Source organism: Rattus norvegicus, chromosome 12, assembly GCF_021556685.1.
Source record: "Rattus norvegicus strain SHRSP/BbbUtx chromosome 12, alternate assembly SHRSP_T2T, whole genome shotgun sequence".
Classification (NCBI taxonomy): Eukaryota; Metazoa; Chordata; class Mammalia; order Rodentia; family Muridae; genus Rattus; species Rattus norvegicus.
Window position 1 is genome coordinate 645,640 of NC_141545.1, and position 6,539 is coordinate 652,178.

The 6,539-nt window shown below is 45.3% G+C and overlaps 1 long non-coding RNA gene across 2 annotated transcripts in view; it reads right to left on the reverse strand.

Moving 5' to 3' along the window:
• LOC148001916 (uncharacterized) overlaps positions 1–5,408 on the reverse strand; it is an 18,729-nt gene extending 13,321 nt beyond the window's left edge. Inside the window, exon 1 of one of the 2 annotated variants that reach the window (XR_015634414.1) lies at positions 5,066–5,408. This is a non-coding gene — a long non-coding RNA (uncharacterized LOC148001916). The remainder of the gene's footprint in view (positions 1–5,065) is intronic. The other variant, XR_015634415.1, reaches the window with a different exon arrangement.
• Positions 5,409–6,539: the final 1,131 nt, after the last annotated feature.

Here is a 6,539-nt window from a genome sequence, read left to right on the forward strand (position 1 = left end):
CCGGCTGCCCCCCCCGTTGAGGAGGGGCCCGGCAGCACGGCCGCGGGTCGGCCAGACGAGGAGCGAGAGAGAAAGGAACGCCGGCGGGCGGGGAGGGGGAGCGAACCGGCAGAACGAGGACCGTCGACGGCAGGGCCGGCCGCAGCGGCACCCCCCGCGGGAGACGCCTCACAAGGGACCGGGAGGCCGCTCGGGCGGCGACCGGGCACGCGAGCCAAGCCGGCGGGAATCACACTGCACCCAACCCGGAGCAGTCCCGCCACGCCCGCGGCACCGAGCCGACCCGAAACCAACGGACAACCCCCGGGAGCCCGAGGAGACGCCAGCCGACGCGAGAGAGAACCGAGGCAGACGCCGACGCCAACCGACGAAGACCCCCGCGTGGCAGCGGGTCCCAACGTCCGACGACGCGCCGGACGCGGCCGACCGCCGGTTCCCCCAAACAAGAAGTCCGCCCCCGAGAGCGAGGCCAACCCCGCGGTTCACGGACCCTCGAGAGCCCCGCGGAGGGGGAAGGGGGGGTAGGACGGCTCCCGCGATCTCCACCGGCCGTGGGAACGCTGCCGTGGAAGGGGGGGACGAGGCGGCAACCGCAGACGCCCGAGAGCACGCGGCACGCACCACACGCGACACGACCTCGCCGCGAGAGTGGCCGGGACGTGGACGCGCGTGGGAGGGACGCACACGCGACGGAGGGCACGGGGGAAACGGAGGCGGGTGGGACCGGGAGCCCAGCGCCGCCCTTCCAAACCCACCCGTCCCGCGACGACCCCTCGCGGTGAGAGGGGGTACCGCGCACGCGGGCGTGTGCACGGCCCTTCCCCGCCACCTGCCACCAGAAACCCAATCTCCCCCACAAGCTCCGCACAGCGGCAGGTCGACAGAGCCCCGTCCCGCGTGATCCCTCCTCGTACTCGGAGCGGGGAGGCGCGGGTCGCGGTAGGCGAGAGAGCAAACTCTTTTTGGTGAAAGGAACAGAATGGTGAAAGTTGAAACATCGGCTCGCCACTTAATACTTTGGCTTTTAATAAAAGGGACAACAGATCTCCCTCCTATTTGGTTAAAAAAAAAAAAAAGGAATTAAAACACCACAAAAACGTGCTGTCAGCCAGATTCCCTTTAAACCTCCGTTATACAGGAAGACGGGTTTTTTTTAAGCATCATTTTAAATATATAAATATGTATTTGTGTGTGTGTGTGTGTGTGTGTGTGTGTGTGTGTGTGTGTCCGTCCGTTTATTTTCATTATTTTCAGACACACCAGAAGAGAGCATCAGATCCCATTACAGATGGTTGTCAGCCACCTTGTGGTTGCTGGTAATTGAACTCAGGACCTCTGGGAGAAATTTGTGTGTGTGTGTGTGTGTGTGTGTGTGTGTGTGTGTGTGTGTGTGTGTGTGTGTGTAAAGAGAGAGAGAAGGAGGGGGGGAGAGAGAGAGCTTTAGAGAGAGAGAGCTTTAAAATCAGCACTCAAGCCTTTTCTCTTCCTATCCCTATCCCAATCCCCCCCCCCAAACCAGCAGCAAAGCCACCAGCACTCGAGAGACAGAGGAAGATGAAATCTCTAGTCTGAGAAACGAGAGGAGGTAGGTAAACATACCCCCCCTCTCTCCTTCTGTCTGTCTGTCTGTCTCTCTCTGTGTCTGTCTCTCTCTCTTTGTCTCCCTGTCTCTGTCTCTCTTCCTCTCTCTGTCTCTCTCTGTCTCTGTCTCTCACCCCCCATGCGGCGGGGAGATGCAACTCTCTCTTTTTTTTTCTTTTCTCTTTTTCTTTTCTTTCTTTCTTTCTTTCTTCTTTCTTTTTTTTTTTTCCCCCGTAGCTGGGGACCGAACCCAGGGCCTTGCGCTTGCTAGGCAAGCGCTCTACCACTGGGTGAGGGTGACTGGAGACAGAGTTTTTCTCTGAGTGAGTGTGGAACTCACTGTCCCTGAGCTCAGCCTGTGATCAGAGAGAGAGAGAGAGAGAGAGAGAGAGAGAGATCGAATTTTCTGTGTCTCTCTGTCTCTGTCTGTCTGTCTCTCTCTCTGTCTGTCTCTCTCTCTCTCTGTCTCCCTGTCTCTGTCTCAGTCAGTCAGTCAGTCAGTCAGTCAGTCAGTCATTTAGCCAGGTCAAAATAGTTAAACATAAATATCAATAAAATCAATAAAAATCAAATGCAAACCCAATAGACAGTAAGTAAAATCGAATAAACCAAAAGATACATCATAAGCACAGAGTGGTAGAGCGCTTGCCTAGCATGACAAGAAATTAAAAGTTAAATCGGGGGGTTAGGGATTTTTTCTTTTTTCTTTTTTCTTTTTTCTTTTTTTCCGGAGCTGAGGACAACAGGGGCTGGAGAGATGGCTCAGCGGTTAAGAGCACTGACTGCTCTTCCAGAGGTCCAGATTTCAATTCCCAGCAACCACATGGTGGCTCACAATCATCTGTAATGAGGTCTGGTGCCCTCTTCTGGCCTGCAGTTACATATGCAGGCAAAATACTGTACAGAAAATAAATAAATAAATCTCCAAACAAAAAAAGAAAAAAAGAAAAAAGAAAAAAGAAAAGAATAGAAAACCAGTGTGTATTTGTGCAGAATGGTGATGAAGCACCCAAAAGCAGCCTTACACCATCCTCAGCCACAGATTCTCCTGCCTTTGCCCTGCATATGCCTCTGCCTCCCCAGTGCTGAAAACAAAGGCAAGCATTGCCATAGTTCCTTTTTTCATCCTAGGTAGGGTGTGTGTGTGTGTGTGTGTGTGTGTGTGTGTGTGTGTGTGCGCGCGCGCCTGCCTGCCTGCTTGTCTGTCAGTGTCTTCTGTGCTGTACCTGCTCTAGTGGAGCCTGTCTGACATGAAACAATCTTGGTCAGCAGGCCCAGATATATGTTTTTCTTGGAACTTTGTCTCCTGGAGACAATAGGCCACTCCCTCCTCGACTTTCTGCCTAGGTGATTTGAATAGGTATGATGGGGAGTTACATATTTGCTCTTTTGTTTCTTTCTCTACTAACAGGAACATGGAGATCTGATTCAGTCTTTACGGACCATGCCTCTTTTGAAAGCACTCGAGAAAATTAAGTAGAAACAGAAGGAAACTCTAAGAGTTGTGATCAATAACTTTCTTTTTTCTTTTATTCGGTGCTGTTGACCGAACCCAGGGCCTTGCCCTTGCTAGGCAAGCGCTCTACCACTGAGCTAAATTAAATTCCCAACCCCGTGATCAATAACTTTTAACAGGACGAATGAACTCTGGAAAATCCAGATGTCCTAGATAGTGAAAGAAGTAAGGCGCTAGATATTAGAGGGGAAAGTACCGTCGACTGTAAAAAAATCCAAACATTTAGGAATTCCTATCAAGTAGTTACATGGGAGAAAACATTATTTAATTAGAGGAAGGTGGTGGGCCGCTACTTTAGGTAGAAACAGCTTGAGTACATACAGGAGTTCTGCGGAACCATTGCCCTTCACAGGGACACATGATGAAGAAGGCAATAGATGCGATCGCATTGATGGCAAGAGAGTATTATATTATTCTTTAAATTTTATAGAACACTTGGCCAGATCAGGTCCTGGTGCTTGCCTATTATCAACAGGAAATATCCTATCTTTAAAAAGACAGTTACATAAATTTTGGCAAAGAGAGATTAAAAGACTAAAGGTTCCTTACAGCTGGCAGGCCTGTTGTTATCTGAGAGATGATATTTAGAGATTGAGATAAATGAGGTTTTGCAGAAAGGTGAAGAGGCACCCAAAAGCATCCAGAAGCCTCAGACCATACACATCCACATGTTCTCCTTCTGAATCTTTTAAGTTAAGTCAGGCAAAAATAGTTAAGCACAAATATCCGTAAAATCAATAAAAATAAAATATGAACCCAATAGACAGTAAGTAAAATCAAATAAATCAAGACACATCATAAGCCCGGAGTTTCCTTAAAAAGCTGAAACGGGCCATACTTTTGAAAGCAGCAAGCACTGAAGCAGTCTCCCTCCCACACCAACACACACAGCTCGACCACCATCTTATCTGCACATTTTCAGTCCCAGTCTTCTAGTGTTACTACGTTTGTAAAGTGCAGAGTATATTTACGAAAGACAGCAATTCTCTACATGGTACCAAAACATACTAGGTAGACCAGGCTGGCCTCTACACATAAATTTCATTCATTCAGTAATCCTTGTTCTTGAACTCCAAGAAACTTTTGAGGTAGACCTTGTTTTCATATATCTGTGGCTCCACACCAAGTCAACATATACCGTGACTTCCCAGACAACCGGAAATACATGGAGAGAGATTTCACCCCCATCTCAGTCTCTGTAACCAACCATGGAGTATAACACTCCACAAACACTTGATAATAAAATAATTCCTAAGAGAACATTTAAGTAGAACATTAGTTCTGCTTTCTTATTGTAAGAAAGAAACACAGTCAAAGCTCAAATAAGATCAGTCAAAACTCTATAATAAAATTCAACTGGCCTTCCTTATCAAAATTCTACAGACATTAAGACTAGACAGATCATGTCTCTTCCTCGTTAAAAAAAGCCAAAATAAAATTTTGTTCTTGCTTACATAGGCCTCCTCTCTGGTTTTCCTTGGCTTTCCTGAAACTTGGTCTGTAGACTAGGCTAGCATCAAGTTTACAGTGATCCACCTCCCTCTACATCAATATATACTACAGAAACAAGGAGAATCAGGGACCAGAAATGTTTACTGCACTGTCTTTCACTAAAGATATAAATACAAATATTAGAGAGTCTGTCTCACCCTGTCCTTGCCTGCTAAATGTAATGTCAGCAATCATGGGTCATAAGTACAGGAATTTCACAAGCCCAATCAATACCAAAAAATTTCTTTTGATGAGAAAAGTGAAACTTGAGACCAAAACAAAATTTACGAACTCTTTAATCAGAGACAATCTCTTAGTTTTTGTTCAACAAGCAGCTGAATACCATCTATAACTCTAATTTCGGCAGATATGCCACCTTTCCCTGGTTTCTGAATGTACCATGAACAGGCAGTGTTTAATATAGGTAGATAAGCAAAAAATAAAAAGTAAAAAATAAATAAAATCTGTTTGTCTTACCTTATAGATTGCACTGGAATATATCTTTCTTGAAAGTAGTACTCCCTGACCGTCCTGCTTCTCCTTCAGGTTACTCCTGCCTTGTATAGACCTTGAAGGTCCAGATAGAACCAGATACTGGTTAACACCTCTTCCGATGATTAACTCGAGACTTACTAAACAATATCTGCTGAATAACGTTGACCAAAAAAGGATAACAGCTCTCAGTGTGATTGTTTAGCCCCTCCCAAAGCCAGATTTTTGCTGCCAACACTCAGAAGGTGGAGGCAGCCTGATCTGTGAATTCAAGGCAAGCCTAGTCTACAATGTCAGCTCAAGGACAACCATTTAAAAATACCCTGCCTCAGCCAAATAAACAAGGAAAACAAACCAAAGGTCTCAATTCAAGGAATGAAATCTAAAAGTGTTTGGCCACCTCTTCTGAAATTTGGTCTCTTTATGCCTTTTTAATGAGTAACAGTGGTTCTCAGCAAGATGGGCATTTGCCAAATATCACTGAAAACTAAAAAAAAAAAAAATAAAGAAATAAAAAAAAAACAAACAAACACAAAAAACCAGAAAAAAAACACAAAAAAACAGACTTAGAATGAATCATAACTGTAGTGACATAGCTCCACTTCTTCCACTAGCCTCCCTCCTGTCCTTCAGAGAAGTCCAAAGAAATGGTATGGATGTACAGTCATAGTTATTTCTCAAGAAAGCCAGGGTTATAGGGATGGTCCTTGTCTTTTGTTTGTTTGTTTGTTTGTTAATTAGTTAGTTAGTTAGTTTAGTTGGTTGGCTGGTTTCATTTCTTAAAAATAGATGTTGTAACCATGGAAGTCATTTTGTTATGGCAGATGGAGACTTCAGAAAGACCAAAGTATAGAGGAAGAGGCTAGGAAAATAGCACAGCAGTTGAAATCACTTGTTGTTCTTGCAGAGGATCTGGATTTGGTTCCTGGTAACCATACATATGCTAACACCGACCTCGATATGCAAAGCTGTCTTCCAAACTCTGCCCACACCTGACAACCTCGTGATCCATACACCCATAGACAAAGCAAACACTTAGAGACCTAGAAAACCATAAGTTCCTCTTTATTCAACTGTAACCACAAAAATGTCTGAATTACACAGCCAATCAGAATTCACTTGCAATCAGACACTACAGAAGTGGTCTCATTTACATAGAAAGAATTGGATGATGGGAAATGATAAGCAAAGTTGCTAACCACAACCATCAAAGGGCTCTTCACACTTGGGCATAGTGACTCGAAATACCTATTTCAGTACTTAGGATAAAAAAGCAGATTGATTCCTGTATGACCAAAGCCACCTTGGTCCACCCAGCAAGTCCATGTCATTCCTTAATATGATAATGCCAGATTATACAGAGAGCTCCTGTTTTTTTCTTCCTTTTAAAGATCGATTTATTTATTTATTTTATGTATAGCATTCTGCCTGCATATGTGACTGCAGGCCAGAAGAGGGT